This window comes from Scyliorhinus canicula, chromosome 8 (genome assembly GCF_902713615.1).
Source record: "Scyliorhinus canicula chromosome 8, sScyCan1.1, whole genome shotgun sequence".
Lineage (NCBI taxonomy): Eukaryota > Metazoa > Chordata > Chondrichthyes > Carcharhiniformes > Scyliorhinidae > Scyliorhinus > Scyliorhinus canicula.
In genome coordinates this window covers 191,720,663-191,740,502 of record NC_052153.1, presented here as the reverse complement: position 1 = coordinate 191,740,502, position 19,840 = coordinate 191,720,663, and the positions used below count along the sequence as shown (strand labels likewise).

Here is a 19,840-nt window from a genome sequence, read left to right as displayed (position 1 = left end):
GGGACTTTTCACAGTAACTTCATTTGAAGCCTCCTTGTGACAATAAGCGATTTTCATTTCATTTTCATTTCAAGGTCATCCCCAGCCGCAGCTCTCAGCACCGTCGGGCAGGCCCAATAAAGAATCCTGGGGGTTTCCCTCTCGGTGAAGCCACTCAGGAAAACGGCTGTGGAAGGAGAGAGAACCTTTGCCCCGAATGAGGTGTCGAGTGACCCGACCATCACCCAAACATTGCCAGAATCGTCAACTATTGTGACCTGACTGCCGTCCAGAGTGAGCTTCATGGAGGGTCTGTTCTTGCTTTGTTTCTGTCCCAGGAAACTGGGCAGGCTCTGGTAGACCTGCTAGGCCGCATTCAGAATATCCCGGTAAGTGGTGGACGCACTTTAGATGCTGGAAACACTGGCTAGGGAGAGGCCGTGTTGTTTGGCCCGTTTAATGATCTGAGTCAGAACGTCACCAGAGGCAGGAGGTGGTGCGATGTACAGGGAGAAATGGTCAAGTTCAGTCACCAAAGGCTCAACCAGGGTGGCCCGCCTGCATTGTGACAGCCTCCACGAATCCCTGCCGGCCTTTCTCTGGCAGGTCTCCAGCTGATTTCCAAGCAAGAGATTCCGGAAAGGAGGCTTCCTCCAAATCCAGGCTGGCTTCCTCGAGAACATCAGCCAGCTTCCTGTTGGTGGCGCTGGCCCCCACTCCTATTGGCCCCTGGGCCTGGTCGTGGAGGAGTGGGCAGGTTGTTTCCACTGGCGGGTGACAGCAGAACTAGGGGGCATAGCATCAAAATAAGGGGAAGTAGATTTAGGACTGAGTTTAGGAGGAACTTCTTCACCCAAAGGGTTGTGAATCTATGGAATTCCTTGCCCAGTGAAGCAGTTGAGGCTCCTTCGTTACATGTTTTTAAGGTAAAGATAGATAGTTTTTTGAAGAATAAAGGGATTAAGGGTTATGGTGTTCGGGCCGGAAAGTGGAGCTGAGTCCACGAAAGATCAGCCATGATCTCATTGAATGGCGGAGCAGGCTCGAGGGGCCAGATGGCCTACTCCTGCTCCTAGTTCTTATGTTATTATGTTCTTATGTTCTAAGTCGATCCTGTGTGCCGCCACCTCTCTCACAGCTCCTGCCAGGACGTGATCTATGGAGAAGCCTTCTCGGGCCAGCTTCATCGGTCGTTGGAACAGCTCAGCCCAGCCCAGGCCACCATATGGTGCAACAGTCAAAGGCCCTGAAGGGTTGGTGGGACACTGTAGCTCGGGTTCAGAGACTCCACAGGAAAAGTACTTAGTGCCTTTGTCGTTCCCAAGGTCTTGTTGTAAAATACAACTGACAGGACGTCACCTGTATCAAAAATACAAAAAGTCACAAACTGACCACATAATTATAATTATAATCTTTATTGTCACAAGTGGGATTACATTAACACTGCAATGAAGTTACTGTGAAAAGCCCCTAGTCGCCACACTCAGGCGCCTGTTCGGGAACACTGAGGGAGAATTCAGAATGTCCAATTCACCTAACAGCGCGTCTTTCGGGACTTGTGGGAGGAACCCGGAGCACCCGGAGGAAACCCACGCAGACGCGGAGCCGGGAATCGAACTTGGGACCCTGGCGCTGTGAAGCAACAGAGCTAACCACCGTGCTGCTTGTACAAACAACAAAGTCATCCGTGGAACTGACAACCGCAGTGGGCAAGGTCCCACCTCCAAGTCAGAAGATACGAGTTCATGACCCATTCCACGTGCAGTCTACACTTCCCTTACCTTTGGCCCGCAGATCTGTTGCTTCAGTACGTTCCCAAGGTTCCCCGAGCCCAAAGGTCAACTGCCAGGGGTGATTGGTAGAAGGATTACAGGGGGTAAGAGGAAACTCTTTTTCACCCAGAGGGTGATGATCATCTGGAATTCAGTGTTCAGGCACGATGCTCCAATCACCATGACGTGAGGAAGACTTGGTGGATCAGCTGGAATTTTCTTGACCTTGAACTTCACCTGGACTGAAGCGAATGATCTGCCATGAGTCAAGGAGAAAGGGAAGTGTAGACTGTACATTGATTTCAGAACACAATCCATGGACAATGTTCTATGGAGGTATTTAGCGGAGAACCTCAATCCAGGTTTCCAGGTGTGAATTCCTTTCTTCCCATGATGGGCAGTAATGTATTTGTTGCCCATTCCTCGTTGTCCTCAGTGGTGACGATGAGAGGTAATGAGAGCCACAATTAGGTCAGGCCAGCTAAGGGTGGGATCAGTGAAACAGTTGTGATCGGAGGACAATTTGACAGCTTTTTGTACACATTTTCCTCGTGCTTTAAGCCAGCGTTTGTGGTTCGTAGTTTGTGGGCAGGTGCCGGGTAGGTCGCGGAGCGTCGGTCGCGGCGTTTCCAAGCGCGGGAGAAGCGCCCAACGGCTGCGGCCAGCATTCTTAAAAATTCCGGCAGCAGCAGCATCACGGCTCAGAATAGTGGGAATGAGGAGTTCCCATCGATCTTCCTGTCGGAGTAAGAAGTCTTACAACACGAGCTTTCGGAGCACTAACATTCACCCGAGGAAGGAGCAGTGCTCCGGAAGCTCGTGTTTGAAACAAACCTGTTGGACTTTAACCTGGTGTTGGAAGTCTTCTTACTGTGCTCACCCCAGTCCAACGCCGGCATCTCCACATCATCCCTGTCGGAGGGAGAGATGAAGATGATCAAGGCCAGGACAAGATGACCAAAGTGATGAGGGACTACCTGCTGAAAGGAAACAGGCTGCAGGCAGTCTGCTGTCAGGAATGTGGAACAGTACTTCTTCAAGACAAGAAACAGAAATACTAATAATAATCGCTTATTGTCACGAGTAGGCTTCAGTGAAGTTACTGTGAAAAGCCCCTAGTCGCCACATTCCGGCACCTGTTCGGGGAGGCCGGTACGGGAATTGAACCCGCGCTGCTGGCATTATTCTGCATTGCAAGCCAGCTATTTAGCCCACTGTGCTAAACCAGCCCCATCACTGTGTCACCTGTCAGCAGCTGGATTCTGACGTGGACAAGGACATCTCAATTTTCCACCCACAGGCAGCCCTGTCTCAAGTGAGCGAGCCACAGTGTTTTCAATGGCCAGGAGGAGCCGCTCCCCTCCACACTAGGGCTCTGCCCAGCCCTTTACCCGAGCTCCCTGAACCAGCCCCTCCCCCTGCTAGCCCCTCCCTGTGCCTGAGGGTGACACAGCCGCCTGCCCGGCAACCCGTGGGCCTTGCCCACAGGGGGACCGAGCGGGCCGTCCTGCAGGAGCTGGTGTGGATCAGCCGTGGAGTACAGCTCGCAGCTTTGCATCTTGATCAGGAACATGCGCCGACTCCCTGTACAGCCTAAAGTGGCTGGTGTTGTCGCATGATCGCAGTGGGGGGTGGGGGACTGAGGGGTGGGAGTGGTCTCTGTTAGTGGTTCGGCCTCCATCACAGAGGTCCCGCCCTGAATCCGACAGTCCAGTTCCACACCAGTTCTGCAGGAGGCACATCACCGTTACATTGGCTTTGGCACATCCTCCAAGTCCAAGTGAATGTTCTGCTATGACCATCCAACCCCCTCCGCCATATTTAACAAGCCCTGTTAGGGAGCAAATGGGGCCTCGATTGCCAATGGGGCATTTAGCGGTTAACTACGTTTACAAGGCTTCAGTCCACCTGGCCTTGGACAGGGCCAGTGTGAACTGTTCTTGAGGAATGGTTTTGTTAATTGTACAAATGCAAATCAGGATGCAAAGCCCTTGTGTGTGAGTGTGGGGGGGGTTCTGGCAAATGAAAGTGTAAATCCTCAAAACTTCAAAGGCATTTGGAAACTAAACATGGTGAGTTAGAGGACAAACCTCTTGATTTTTGCACAGGATGCAGCGAGAACTTAAATAGTCAGCTTTAGTCCTTAGCAGAAATGTAGCATTGAATGAAAAGGCAAGTGAGATCGTGAGGACCGAGCAGGCTCACCTGTCGCATTAATTGCGTGCAGGTTGGGTCTCCTTAGCTGAAGAAAGATGTTCTTGCTCTAGAGGGAGTTCAGCAAAGATTTACCAGACTGATTCCTGGGATGGCGGGACTGACAGATGAGGAGAGATTGAGTTGGTTAGGATTGTTCTCGCTGGGGTTCAGAAGAATGAGGGTGGAGGTCATAGAAACCTAAAAAAATCTAACAGGACTGGACAGGGTAGATGGAGGAAGGATGTTCCCGGTGGTGGGTGTGTTCAGAACCAGGGGTAACAACCTGAGGATACCGGGTAGACCATTTAGGACAGAGATGAGGAGACATTTCTTCACCCAGAGTGTGGTCAGCCTGTGGAATTCATTGCCACAGGAAGTAGTTGAGGCCAAAACGTATGTTTTCAAGAAGCAGTTAGATATCGCACTGAGGGCGAGGGGGATCAAAGGATATGGGGGGAAAAGCGGGATTAGGCTATTGAGTTGGGTGAGCAGCCATGATTGAATGGCAGAGCAGACTCGATGGGCTGAATGGCCTCATTCTGCTCCTTTGTGTTATGGTAAGTAAAAATGGTGGGTCTCGAAGATCAGATGGTTGGTAAAAGTGGGTCCCGGGAAAAAAAAAGTCTGAAAAACACTGCTTTAAGGGGCTGGTTTAGCACAGGGCTAAAGAGCTGGCTTTTAAAGCAGACCCAGGCAGGCCAGCAGCACGGTTCAATTCCCATACCGGCCTCCCCGAACAGGCGCCGGAATGTGGCGACTAGGGGCTTTTCACAGTAACTTCATTTGAAGCCAACTTGTGACAATAAGCGGCTTTCATTTCATTTTTCATTAAACCACCAGATATTTTGAGTTCTGCTTCATCACTCTCCACAGTGGAGTATGTACCCTGCATTACTGGTACGTTGAACTACTCAACCGTTCACATTTTCTTTGTGAGGCACTGCTGATGGAGAATAAATGCCACAGCAGCCTACAAGACAACTGTCACTTCCCTCAAGCAATTCACTCAGCAAAGTGCAGAGGCATTCTGATCTGAATGATAAAGTTCTCTAAAAATACAAGCGTTTCTCTGCCTTCAACTCTTAAGGGCCGGCATTAAATATTGATGAGGAAACCTAGCCAACCCCATTCTCTTCCTCAAATAGTGCTGCGAGAGCTATAGCATTTATCTGAACTTACACAAGGAACTTTGGTTTAATCCTCAACAAAGCAGCAATCCCTTAGCGAGTGCCAGCCTCGATTATGAGCAGGAGTGGGCCTTGGACACACAGCCTCCTGACTCAAGATACAAGTGTGCAATTGAATGTCACAAGCACTGAACAACGAGGTCCAGCAGGGCACATATATCTCGCACGGGCAGGGATAGGGAGGTGGATTGGCCGTGCTAAAATTGCCCTTAGGTGTCCAAAAACGTTAGGTTAGGTGGGGTTACGGGGATGGGTTGGAGGTGTGGGCTTAAGTAGGGTGGTCTTAGGGGAAGTAGGGGAAGGGAAAGTGAAAGCGACAGGGAGCATGGAGTTAAATGGCAAGATACGCAGGAGGATAACATGTAGGCAGGTGGATTTAAGCTTGATGCAGACTAGGAATTCAACAAAAAGGAAGGATAACTTTGGACATCTTAGGACTTCCAATATCTGTAATGATAAGAAAGTTAGCATTAAGGCACTTTACCTGAATGCTCGTAGCATTTGTAACAAAGTAGACGAACTAATGGCACAGATCATCGTGAATGATTATGATGTGGTAGGCATCACAGATACATGGCTGCAGGGGGTTCAGGACTGGCAGTTAAACGTCCAAGGATATACAACCTATCGAAAAGACAGGGAGGTGGGCCGAAGGGGTGGGGTTGCCTTGTTAGTTAAGAACAAAATTAAATCTATGGCACTAAACGACATAGGGTCGGATGATGTGGAGTCTGTGTTGGTAGAATTGAGGAACCACAAAGGCAAAAAAACCATAATGGGAGTTATGTACAGACCTCCTAACAGTGGTCAGGACCAGGGGCGCAACATGTACCGGGAAATAGAAAAGGCATGTCAGAAAGGCAAGGTCACGGTGATCATGGGGGACTTCAATATGCAGGTGGATTGGGTAAATAACGTAGCCAGTGGATCCAAAGAAAAGGAATTCATGGAATGCTTACAAGATGGCTTTTGGAACAGCTTGTCATGGAGCCCACAAGGGAGCAGGCTATTCTGGACCTAGTGCTATGTAATGAACCAGACTTTATAAAAGATCTTAAAGTAAGGGAACACTTAGGAAGCAGCGATCATAATATGGTTGAGTTCAGTCTGCAGTTTGAAAGAGAGAAGGCAAAATCGGATGTAATGGTGTTACAGTTAAATAAAGGTAATTACGAGGGCATGAGAGAGGAACTGGCGAAAATCGACTGGAAGCAGAACCTAGTGGGGAAGACAGCAGAGCAAAAATGGCAGGAGTTTGTATGCATAATTGAGGACACTGTACAGAGGTTCATCCCCAAGAAAAGAAAGATTATCAGGGGAGGGATTAGACAGCCATGGCTGACAAAGGAGGTCAGGAAATGTATCAAAGAAAAAGAGAGATCCTATAAAGTGGCCAAAAGCACTGGGAAATCAGAAGATTGGGAAGGCTACAAAAACAAACAGAGGTTAACAAAGAGACAAATAAGGAAGGAGAGGATCAAATATGAAGGCAGGCTAGCCAGTAATATAAGAAATGATAGTAAAAGTTTCTTTCAATACATAAGAAACAAACGACAGGCCAAAGTAGACATTGGGCCAATTCAAACTGATTCCGGAAGGCTAGTGATGGGAGACGAGGAAATGGCTGGAGAACTTAAAAAGTACAGTACTTTGCGTCTGTCTTCACAGTGGGAGACATGAGTAATATCCCAAAAATTATAGAGGGTCAGGGGGCTGAGCTGAGTATGGTTGCCATTACAAAAGAGATGGTGCTAAAAAAGCTAAAAGGTCTTAAAATTGACAAATCTCCTGGCCCCGATGGGCTACACCCTAGAGTTCTGAGAGAGGTGGCTGAAGAAATAGCGGAAGCGTTGGTTGAGATCTTTCAAAAATCACTGGAGTCAGGGAAAGTCCCGGACGATTGGAAGATCGCTGTTGTAACCCCCTTGTTCAAGAAAGGATCAAGACAAAAGATGGAAAATTATAGGCCAATTAGCCTAACCTCGGTTGTTGGTAAAATTCTAGAATCGATCGTTAAGGATAAGATTTCTAAATTCTTGGAAGAGCAGGGTCGGATTAGAACAAGTCAACATGGATTTAGTAAGGGGAGGTCGTGCCTGACGAACCTGTTAGAATTCTTTGAGGAGGTGACAAGTAGGTTAGACCAGGGAAACCCAGTGGATGTGGTCTATCTGGATTTCCAAAAGGCCTTTGATAAGGTGCCACACAGGAGGCTGCTGAATAAGGTGAGGGCCCATGGTGTTCGAGGTGAGCTACTGGCATGGGTTGAGGATTGGCTGTCTGACAGAAGGCAGATAGTTGGGATAAAAGGTTATTTTTTGGAATGGCAGCCGGTGACCAGCGGTGTCCCACAGGGTTCAGTGTTGGGGCCACAGCTGTTCACCATATATATTAATGATCTGGATGAAGGGACTGGGGGCATTCTAGCGAAGTTTGCCGATGATACGAAGTTAGGTGGTCAGGCAGGTAGTGCTGAGGAAGTGGGGAGGCTGCAGAAGGATCTAGACAGTTTGGGAGAGTGGTGCAGGAAATGGCTGATGCAATTCAACGTGAGAAAATGTGAGGTCTTGCACTTTGGAAAAAAGAATCCAACCATAGACTACTTTCTAAACGGTGAGAAAATTCATAATGCCAAAGTACAAAGGGATCTGGGAGTGCTAGTCGAGGATTCCCTAAAGGTAAACATGCAGGTTGAATCTGTGATTAAGAAAGCGAATGCAATGTTGTCATTTATCACAAGAGGGTTGGAATATAAAAGCAGCAATGTGCTACTGAGCCTTTATAAGGCTCTGGTTAGGCCCCATTTGGAGTACTGTGTCCAGTTTTGGGCCCCACATCTCAGGAAGGACATACTGGCACTGGAGGGGTCCAACGGAGATTCACACGGATGATCCCTGGAATGGCGGGTCTAACATATGATGAACGGCTGAGGATCCTGGGATTGTATTCATTGGAGTTTAGAAGGTTAAGGGGAGATCTAATAGAAACTTACAAGATAATACATGGCTTAGAAAGGGTGGACGCAAAGAAACTGTTTCCGTTAGGCGAGGAGACGAAGACCCTGGGCACAGCCTTAGAATTAGAGGGGGTAAATTCAGAACAGAAATGCGGAGACATTTCTTCAGCCAGAGAGTGGTGGGCCTGTGGAATTCATTGCCGCGGAGTGCAGTGGAGGCCGGGACGCTAAATGGCTTCAAGGCAGAGATAGATAAATTCTTGATGTCGCGAGGAATTAAGGGCTACGGGGAGAATGCTGGTAGCTGGAGTTGAAATGCCCATCAGCTATGATTGAATGGCGGAGTGGACTTGATGGGCCGAATGGCCTTACTTCCACTCCTATGTCTTATGGTCTTATGGTCTTATGGTCTTTCCAAGGGCCAGTGCAGACTCGATGGGTCGAATAGCCTCCATCTGCACTACAAATTCGATGATTTTTGCTGATTTCTCTGCTCTTGTGATGCTGTGGACTATGCCAAGCGTTGGACGTATTCCTGCAAGTTTCATTACCCAACCTCCTCCATCCTACTACTCTGCCCAGAGTGAAACATCCTTCAACACATCTCCAATACTTTTGCAATTCATAAATTAAGGCATTAGAAGAAATTGAATTTTTTAAAAAATTAATGCCCTTATGACTTCTCTGCCAATTTTGCTCATAGCGTTGTCCATTAAATTAATCTTTAATTCCCAGAGGTTCCAGGGCACCTCGAGAGTTGGCCTAAGTGCAGTGTCTATTTTCCCACATGATCTGGGAAATAGGACTCCAACGCTGCACCATTGGACACACACCCACCACGTGCAACTGGTTCTTTCTCTGTGCATCTTGTGAGCAAAGATTGCATTAAAACAGCACTCATTACTCTGCAGGGTTGAGAGGAGGGAGGAGAAGGGGAGGAAACCAATGGGAATAGAGTTTTTGCGTTCCACATTTTAAAAAAATTAATACAATTTACAGATCATAATAATAATAATCGCTTATTGTCACAATTAGGCTTCAATGAAGTTACTGGGAAAAGCCCCTAGTCGCCACATTCCGGCACCTGTTTGGGGAGGCCGGGACGGGACTATTCCTCAAGAACAGCTCACACTGGCCCTGTCCAAGGCCAGGTGGACTGAAGCCTTGTAAACGTAGTTAACTGCTAAATGCCCCATTGGAAATCTAGGCTCTATTTGCTCCCCAACAGGGCATGTTAAATATGGCGGAGGGGGTTAGATGGTCATAGCAGGACATTCACATGGACCTGGAGGATGTGCCAAAGCCAATGTAACGGTGATGTGCCTCCTGCAGAACTGGTGTGGAACTGCACAGTCGGATTCAGGGCGGGACCTCTGTGATGGAGGCGGAACCTCTAACAGAGACCACTCCCATCCCTCAGCCCCCCTGCGACAACACCAGCATCTTTAGGCTGTACAGGGAGTCGGCGCATGTTCCTGATCAAGATGCAAAGCTGCGAGCTGTACTCCACGGCTGGTCCTCACCAGCTCCTGCAGGACGGCCCGCTCGGTCTCCCTGTGGGCGGGACCCACGGGTTGCCGGGCAGGCGGCTGTGTCACCCTCAGGAACAGGGAGGGGCTAGCAGGGGGAGGGGCTGGTTCAGGGAGCTCGGGTAAAGGGCTGGGCAGAGCCCTAGTGTGGAGGGGATCGGCTCCTCCTGGCCATTGAAAACACTGTGGCTCGCTCACTTGAGACAGGGCTGCCTGTGGTGCGGGTGCAAAGCTGAATTGCCCTTGTCCACGTCAGAATCCAGTTGCTGACAGGCAACACGGTAGTTTTTCTGTTTCTTGCCTTGAAGAAGGACCATTTCACATTCCTGACAGCAGTCAACTGATCCAACATAAATTTCCTTCGAATCCTCTTCAGCTCACCCTATCAACAAATTGCCCCTATTCTGTTCTCCCTTGTGTTTTTCATAGATTATCATAGAATTTACAGTGCAGTAGGAGGCCATTCAGCCCATCGAGTCTGCACCGGCTCTTGGAAAGAGCACCCTACCCAGGCCCACATCTCCACCCTATCCCCATAACCCAGTAACCCCACCCAACACTAAGGGCAATTGTGGTCACTAAGGGCAGTTTATCATGGCCAATCCACCTAACCTGCACATCTTTGGACTGTGGGATGAAACCAGAGCACCCGGAGGAAACCCACGTACACACGGGCAGGATGTGCAGACTCAGCACAGACAGTGACCCAAGCCGGAATCGAACCTGGGACCCTGGAGCTGTGAAGCGATTGTCCTATCCACAATGCTACCGTGCTGCCCCACCATTTCGAAACATTAAATGCATCAATGTTATTTACCTCAACCACTGCATGCGGGAACAAGTTCTATATTCCAGCCAATGATCATTTCCTACAAGAGAGAATCTAACCATCGCCCCTTGAAATTCAATGGCATTACCATCACTGAATCCCCCACAATCACCATCCTGGGGGTTACCATTGATCAGAAACTGAACTGGACCCAGCCATATTCATACTGTGGCTACCAGGGCAGGTCAAAGACCCGGAATCTTACGGCGAGCAACTTCACAAATTTACTTTGTGAATGGAGAGGCTTCAAGGCCAGTGTTAACGTTCCTTCCCATCGCCTCGAATGAAGCCAGCTAGCTGGGTCCAACCTGGTCAGTACAGACACTACTCGCTGGATAGATTTTCCCAGTCACTGGGTTTCCCGGTCAGTCTTGTCAAGCGGCAGACAACTAACAACTCTGGTATCCGCCCACACTCCCACCAACCACCCCATACCCACCCCCACCCCGCCACTCACTCCCGGGATGCCCACCATTGGTTCCTCCTTTAGCACCACAGCCGGTGCTGTGTGGATGCACCACTCCCAAACAGAGCATTGCTACAACTCCAGCATCTACTGCAGAGTCCCAGCTTCGGTCAGGGTCTCCTTCTCCTTCGCAAAGCTGGAGCGGATCTCTTTAGGGTGTAGGAAAGAAGCAGATGACAGTAAATTAATACCATGCACTTGCCTGAGCATTCCAAAAGAACCGATATTGACGGGTATGACTTATTAGCTGAAGGAGACAGTGAATAGATGAGGTTTGCCATGTGATAACAATTACAAAACTACAAATTAATCAATAGGCCAGGTTATTGGAATCTCCAAAAATTAAGGATTGCGCACAATTCTGGTCGCCACACTGCCAGAAGGACGTGGAGGCTTTGGAGAGGGTACACAAGAGGTTTACCAGGATGTTGCCTGGTCTGGAAGGTATTAGCTCTGAGGAGAGGTTGGATAAACTCAGATTGTTTTCACTGGAACGACGGAGGTTGAGGGGCGACCAGATAGAGGTCCACAAAATTATGAGGGGCATAGACAGAGCGGATCGTCAGAGGCTTTTCCCCAGGGTAGAGGGGTCAATTACTAGGGGACATAGATTTTAGGTGCGAGGGGCAAGGTTTAGAGATGCACAAGGTAAGTTTTGTTTACACAGAGGGTAGTGGGTGCCTGGAACTCGCTGCCGGAGGAGGTGGTGGAAGCAGGGACGATAGTGACGTTTAAGGGGCATCTTGACGAATACATGAATAGGATGAGAAGAGAGGGATACGGACCCGGAAATGTAGAAGATTGCAGTTTAGTTGGGCAGCATGGTTGGCACAGGCTTGGAGGGCCGAAGGGCCTGTTCCTGTGCTGTACTTTTTCTTTGTTCTTTGTTGTTCTTTGTTTGTATTAATCCCCAGGATACTGCTGCAGATCGACCCAGCATTAAAACCACTCATCATTCATTTTTTGTTAAGTACGTTAAGGGCAGCACGGTAACACAAGTGGATAGCACTGAGGCTTCACAGTGCCAGGGTCCCAGGTTCAATTCCCTGCTGGGTCACTGTCTGTGCAGAGTCTGCACGTTCTCCCCGTGTCTGCGTGGGTTTCTTCCGGGTGCTCCGGTTTCCTCCTACAGTCCAAAGACGTGCAGGTTAGCTGGATTGGCCATGCTAAATTGCCCTTAGTGACCAAAAAGGTTAGGAGGGGTTATTGGGTTACGGGGATAGGGTGGAAGTGAGGGCTTAAGTGGGTCGGTGCAGACATGATGGGCCGAATGGCCTCCTTCTGCACTGTATGTTCTATGTAATACTATGTACGTGTAAATTATTGAAGAAAGATTTAAAAGCCATTGAATTGGGTGGGGCATGTGGAGGTAGGAAGTCAAGTGATGAAACCTACAGGAATACATTAACAAGCCATATAAAGGCTTGTGAATTAGGAGAGCTGGAATCCAATGGAGATTGGATTGGATTGGATTGGATTTGTTTATTGTCACGTGTACCGAGGTTCAGTGAAAAGTATTTTTCTGCCAGCAGCTCAACAGATCATTCAGTACATGGAAGAAAAGGGAATTAAACAGAATTCAAGAAAATACATGAGAATACATAATAGGGCAACACAAGATATACAATGTAACGACATAAGCATTGGCATCGGTTGAAACATACAGGGTGTAGTGTTAATGAGGTCAGTCAATAAGAGGGTCATTTAGGAATCTGGTGACAGTGGGGAAGAAGCTGTTTTTGAGTCTGTTCGTGCGTATTCTCAGACTTCTGAATCTCCTGCCCGATGGAAGAAGTTGGAAAAGTGAGTAAGCCGGGTGGGAGAGATCCTTGATTATGCTGCCCGCTTTCCCCCGGCAGCGGGAGGTGTAGATAGAGTCCATGGATGGGAGGCAGGTTTGTGTGATGGACTGGGCGGTATTCACGACTCTCTGAAGTTCCTTGCGGTCCTGGGCCGAGCAGTTGCCATACCAGGCTGTGATGCAGCCCGATAGGATGCTTTCTATTGTGCATCTGTAAAAGTTGGTAAGGGTTAATGTGGACATGCCGAATTTCCTTAGTTTCCTGAGGAAGTATAGGCGCTGTTGTGCTTTCTTGGTGATAGCGTCGACGTGAGTGGACCAGGATAGATTTTTGGTGATGTGCACCCCTAGGAATTTGAAACTGCTAACCATCTCCACCTCGGCTCCGTTGATGCTGACAGGGGTGTGTACAGTACTTTGCTTCCTGAAGTCGATGACCAGCTCTTTAGTTTTGCTGGCATTGAGGGAGAGATTGTTGTCGTTACACCACTCCACTGTGCCACAGGTCTCTGTGGGTGCTCCAGATTTAGTACACATGCTCAGCCTGGACCCAAAAATCAACCCGTGGGGCTATCAGACTTGAAAGAATTCCGCATGGTCAGATGCATCGCTGACGGTCACATCGCTTTCGCTTCATCGCTTATTGTCACAAGCAGGCTTCAATTAAGTTACTGTGAAAAAGCCCCTAGTCACCACATTCCGGCACCTGGTCGGGGAGTCCGGGTACGAGAATTGAACCCGCACTGCTGACGTTGTTCTGCATTGCAAACCAGCTGTTTAGCCCACTGTGCTAAGCCAGCCCCCACTTTGCCTTGCCTCGAGAAATGGGAAGCCATCTCAAATTGTTTTTGGAGTTCCCAGACTGGATTGATCACCACGACTCCCGAACGGACAGTGACAATTGAGAATGCGAGTGGACCTCAAGCAGACTCTCCAACACCTCCCAACCCATTAGCTACCTTGTCATTTTAAGATATTTCCACAGCCTCATTCGTCACTTCTTTTCAAGAATAGCAAGCTTATTAAAAAGCCAGGCTTTGCAGCCCACGGCTGCTACCGCCTGAATTATTTGGTATCCTCTTCCAATTATTTTTTTCCAGGCTGTGTTCTGGGTTTTGGCCCAGGTTTCTCAAAAGTACAATCTCTTTAAAAATGTTCCAAACAAGTTCCTTAACACTTTGAAAAAGTATGAATATGTTTCAGGACCTTCTCTCAAGGGTTTTCGCAAGAAATCACATCTCGTTGATGACTGATATTGCTCCCTTTCCATGTGTAACCCACATTCCTCCCAAGCTGAGACTTCCAGTGACGCACTGAGGAAATTGTGCAGGGTCAGAGGTACCGTCTTTTGGCTGCGATATTAAAGCTAGGTCTGTCTGCCACATTTCATAGAATTTACAGTGCAGAAGGAGGCCATTCGGCCCATCGAGTCTGCACCGGCTCTTGGAAAGAGCACCCTACCCAAGCCCATACCTCCACCCTATCCCCATAACCCAGCAACCCCACCCAACACTAAGGGCAATTTGGACCCTAGGGGCAATTTAGCCTGGCCAATCCACCTAACCTCAACATCTTTGGACTGTGGGAGGAAACCGGAGCACCCGGAGGAAACCCACACGCACATGGGGAGAACGTGCAGACTCCGCACAGACAGTGACCCAAGCCGGGAATCGAACCTGGGACCCTGGAGCTGTGAAGCATTTGTGCTAACCACTGTGCTACCGTGCTGCCCTTCCACTTCAGGTGGATGTTGGGGCTGGTTTAGCTCACTGGGCTAAATCGCTGGCTTTTAAAGCAGACCAAGCAGGCCAGCAGCACGGTTCGATTCCCGTACCAGCCTCCCCGAACAGGCGCCGGAATGTGGCGACCAGGGGCTTTTCACAGTAAATTCATTGAAGCCTACTCGTGACAGTAAGCGATTTTCATTTTCATTTTTCATTTCACATCTCCCGGGCACTATTTTGAAGATGATCAGGGACGTTCCAAGATTGGTGTGCTGGTCAACATTTAGCTCTCAACGAGCCTCACGAGAGAGCAGACTCTGCTCTCTGTCTTTCTGTTGTTTGTGGGAGCTTGCTGTGTACAAACTAGTTGCCGCATTTCCTGCATTGCGTAGGTGACTTTGCGGTCTGTAAAATGCTTTGGGACTTACTGAAAGGAGCTGTTCAAATGCAAACTTTTCTTTCCTTAATTGCTGCTGAGGTTTTTAGTGAAGGCAGCCTCCCTGCCCTCCTCCTACAGATTTGAATGTCTTCAGCACTCTACAGCTCACTGAAACTCTATCTTCAGACTTCACTGTGCAGGTACAGCATCTAATAAAAGCAAATGGAATGTTAGCGTTTATTGCAAAAGGACTGGAGTGTAAAAGTAGAGAAGTGTTGTTGCAATTGTATAGGATGTTGGTGTGACTACATCGGGAGTATTGGTTTAGCTCACTCGGCTAAATCGCTGGCTTTTAAAGCAGACCAAGCAGGCCAGCAGCACGGTTCGATTCCCGTACCAGCCGCGCCGGAATGTGGCGACTAGGGGCTTTTCACAGTAACTTCATTGAAGCCTACTCGTGACAATAAGCGATTTTCATTTCATTTTCATTTCATTTGTGTCCAGTTTTGGTCTCCTTATTTGAGGAAGGAAATGGTGACATTGGAGGCAGTTCAGAGGAGGTTCACCAGATTGATTCCGGGGATGAAAGGTTTGACGTATGAGGAGAGATTAAACAGTTTGGGCTTATACTCGCTGGAGGTTAGAAGGGTGAGAGGGGATTTGATTGAGGTATATAAAATACTAAAAGGGATTGATAAAGTAAACGTAGACCAAATGTTCCCCTTTGTGGGGCAATCTAGAACGAGAGGTCACAAATAGAGGTTGAGAGGCGGTTGATCTAAAACTGAGTAGAGGAGGAACTAAAGGCGGTGATCAGGGGGGAAATAATAGCCTATAGGGCGCTTAAGGACAGGAAGGAATGGGGGGGCCAAGTAGCGGCTGATCGACTCCCTAGTGGAGATGGATCGGCGGGGCTCCACGGGCCTGATCATGGAGTTACTGGCAGAGAGAACAAAAACTACAAATGGAATTCGACCTGCTCTCCACCGGGAAAGCAGCCTATTAGCTCCGCCACTCACGGGAGGACGGGGGCCTTCTACAGGCATGGAGACAAGGCCAGCTGCCTGATGGCACACCAAATAAGGAAACAGACTGCATCAAGGGAAATAACACAGGTAAAGGATGGGAACGGAACGATGGCCGTAGCCCCGAACGAGGTCAACGGGGCCTTTGCGATTTCTACCGGGGACTATACACCTTAAGCCCTCGAAAGGGGGACTCTGAGATGAAAGAGTTCCTCGAAGGACTGGATATACCAGTTGTGGGAGAAGACAAGACACGGGAAGCACGGCTAGGGCTGGATGACATCGTGGAATGCATTAATTCCATGCAGTCAGGTATGCACCCGGACCAGGTGGGTTACCGATGAATTTCCCCAAAAGATTGGCGGCAACACTGGCCCATGGGGGGAGATGTTCAACGATTCGCTGTGGAAGATAGCCCTGCTGGCCACGCTGGCTTAGGCCTCAAACTCACTGACCTCCAAAAAGGGTACGGGCATGACAGAGTGTAGATACATAGATACATCGATACATAGAAGATAGGAGCAGGAGGAGGCCTTTTGGCCCTTCGAGCCTGCTCCGCCATTCATCACCATCATGGCTGATCATCCAACTCAATAGCCTAATCCTGCTTTCTCTCCATAGCCTTTGATCCCATTCTCTCCAACTGCTATACCCAGCCGCCTCTTGAATATATTCAAAGTTTTAGCATCAACTGCTTCCTGTGGTAATGAATTCCATGGGGTTGGTTTAGCACACTGGGCTAAATCGCTGGCTTTTAAAACAGATCAAGGCAGGCCAGCCGCATGGTTCAATTCCCGTACTAGCCTCCCCGAACAGGCGCTGGAATGTGGCGACTAGGGGCTTTTCACAGTAACTTCATTGAAGCCTACTCGTGACAATAAGAGATTTTCATTTTTCATTTTCATTTCATTCCACAGGCTCACCACTCTTTGTGTGAAGAAATGTCTCCTTATCTCTGTCCGAAATGATTTACCCTGAATCCTCAGACTGTGACCTCTAGTTCTGGACACACCCATCATTGGTAACATCTTCCCTGCATCTACCCTGTCTAGTCCCGTTAGAATTTTATAAGTCTCTATGAGATCTCCCCTCATTCTTCTGAACTCCAGCGAGAACAATCCCAACCCAGTCAATCTCTCCTCATATGACAGTCCCGCCATCCCTGGAATCAGTCTGGTAAACCTTCGCTGCGCTCTCTCGAGAGGGGCTGGTTTAGCTCACAAGGCTAAATAGCTGGCTTATAAAGCAGACCAAGCAGGCCAGCAGCACGGTTCGATTCCCGTACCAGCCTCCCCGGACAGGTGCCGGAATGTGGCGACTAGGGGCTTTTCACAGTAACTTAATTGAAGCCTACTCGTGACAATAAGCGATTTTCATTTTCATTTCATTTCGAGAGCAAGAACATCCTTCCTCAGAGAAGGAGACCAAAACTGCACACAATACTCCAGGTGTGGCCTCACCAAGGCCCTGTACAATAGCAGCAACACATCCCTGCTTCTATACTCAAACCTCTTGCAATGAAGGCCAACATACCATTAGCCTTCTTTACCGCCTGCTGCACCTGCATGCTTACCTTCAGCGACTGGTGCACAAGGACACCCAGGTCCCGCTGCACACTCCCATCTCCCAATTTACAACCATTCAGGTAGTAATCTGCCTTCCTGTTTTTGCTTCCAAAGTGAATAACCTCACACTTATCCAAATTATACTGCATCTGCCATTGCTTTGCCCACTCGCCCAACCTGTCCAGATCTTGCTGTAGGATCCCTGCATCCTCGTCACAATTCACCCTCCCACCTAATTTGGTATCATCTGCAAACTTTGAGATGTTACATTTTGTTCCCTCATCCAAATCATTAATATATATTGTAAATAGCTGGGGTCCCAGCACCGATCCCTATGGTACCCCACTGGTTACTGCCTGCCAATTTGAAAAGGACCCATTAATCCCGACTCTTTGTTTCCTCTCTGCCAACCAGTTTTCTATCCACCTCAATACATTTCCCCCAATTCCATGCACTTTAATTTTGCACAAAATCTCTTATGCAGAACTTTGTCAAACGGCTTCTGAAAGTCCAAATATACCACATCGACTGGCTCCCCCTTGTCGACTGTACTGGTTACCCCGTCAAAGAATTCCAATAGATTTGTCAAGCATGATTTTCCCTTCATAAATCCATGCTGACTCTGATTGATCCTGCCACTGCTTTCTAAATGTTCCGCTATAAAGTCCTTGACAATGGATTCAAGAATTTTCCCCACTACCGATGTTAGGCTGACTGGTCTATAATTCCCTGCTTTCTCTCTCCCTCCCTTTTTGAATATCGGAGATATGAGCTACCCTACAATCTGCAGGGACAGTTCCAGAGTCTATAGAATCCTGGAAGATGACCACCAATGCATCCACTACTTCCAGAGCCACCTCCTTAAGCACTCTGGGATGCAGATTCTCAGGCCCTGGGGATTTATCCACCTTCAATCCCATCAGTTTTCCCAGCACCATTTCTCTACTAATGTTGATCTCCCTCAGTTCTTCCCTCTCACTAAACCTTTCATTCTCCAACATTTCTGGGATCTGATTTGTGTCCTCATTTGTGAAGACAGAATCAAAGTTTGTATTTAATTGCTCAGCCATTTCTTTGTCCCTTATTATGCATTCCCCTCTTTCTGTCTGTAGGGGGCCTACATTTCTCTTTACCAATCTCTTTCTCTTTACATATCTGTAGAAACTATTAGTGACAGTCTTTCTGGTCCCTGCAAGCTTCCTTTCGTACTGTACTTTCCCCTTAATCAATCCCTTCGTCCTTCTTTGCTGAATTCTAAACTGCTCCCAAGCCTCAGACCTATTAGTTTTCTTGGCCAATCTGTATGCTTCTTCCTTGGATCAGATACTATTTCTAATTTCCTTTGTAAGCCATGGATTGGCCCTCTTACCCCCTTTGCTTTTGTACCAGACAGGAATGAACAGTTGCTGTAGTTCCTCCATGCATTCCTTGAATGTCTGCCATTGTCTATCCACTGTCATCCCTTTAAGTAACTCTCCCCAATCTACCAAGGCCAACTCACACCTCATATCCTCATAGTTCCCTTTATTAAGATTCAGGACCCTAGTCTCCGAATCAACTACTTCACTCTCCATCTTGATAAACAATTCTACCATGTTATGGTCGCTCATCCCCAAGGGGTCTCGTACAGCCAGATTGGCAATGATTCCCTTCTCATTACACAGTACCCAGTCTAAGATGGCCTGATCTCTAGCTGGTTCCTCCGCATATTGGTCAAGAAAACCATCCTGTATACACTCCAGGAATTCCTCCTCTACGGCATTGTGGCTAATTTGATTTGCCCAATCTATGTGAAGGTTAAAATCACTCATGATCACCGATATTCCCTGATTACACGCATCTCTAATTTCTTGTTTAATGCCATTCCCAACCTCACCAGTGCAGTTTGGGGGTCTATATGTGACACCCAATAATGGTTTCAGTCCCTTGGTATTTCTCAACTCTACTCATACAGATTCCACATTGTCAGCGCTAATATCCTTTCTCACTATTGTGTTAATTTCCTCTTTAACCAGCAGTGCCACGTCACCACCTTTTCCTTTATGCCTGTCCTTCCTAAATACTGAGAACCCTGGAACATTCAGTTGTTATCCCTGTTCACCCTGCAGCCATGTCTCTGTAATCCCAATGATATCATACCCATTTATATCTATCTGTGTGATTAGTTCATCCACATTATTGCAAATGCTCCATGTATCAAGGCACAGAGCCTTTAAGTTTGTCTTTTTCACAATGCTTATCTTGCTCCCAATATTTTTCTCTGCTGCCCTGTTTGAATTTTGTCCTTGGTTTCTCCACCTATCACTTTTCTTATTCACTTTTCTACCTTTTATTTTTATCCTTGCTTCCTCTTTCTCTGACTCCTTGCGTAGGTTCCCATCCCCCCTGGCATGTTAGTTTAAACCCTCCCCAACCGTTCTAGCAAATAGCCC

The 19,840-nt window shown here is 48.1% G+C and overlaps 1 pseudogene; it reads right to left on the bottom strand.

Moving 5' to 3' along the window:
* The window catches only part of LOC119969945, a 68,316-nt pseudogene that overhangs the window by 35,585 nt on the left and 12,891 nt on the right, over positions 1–19,840 (bottom strand).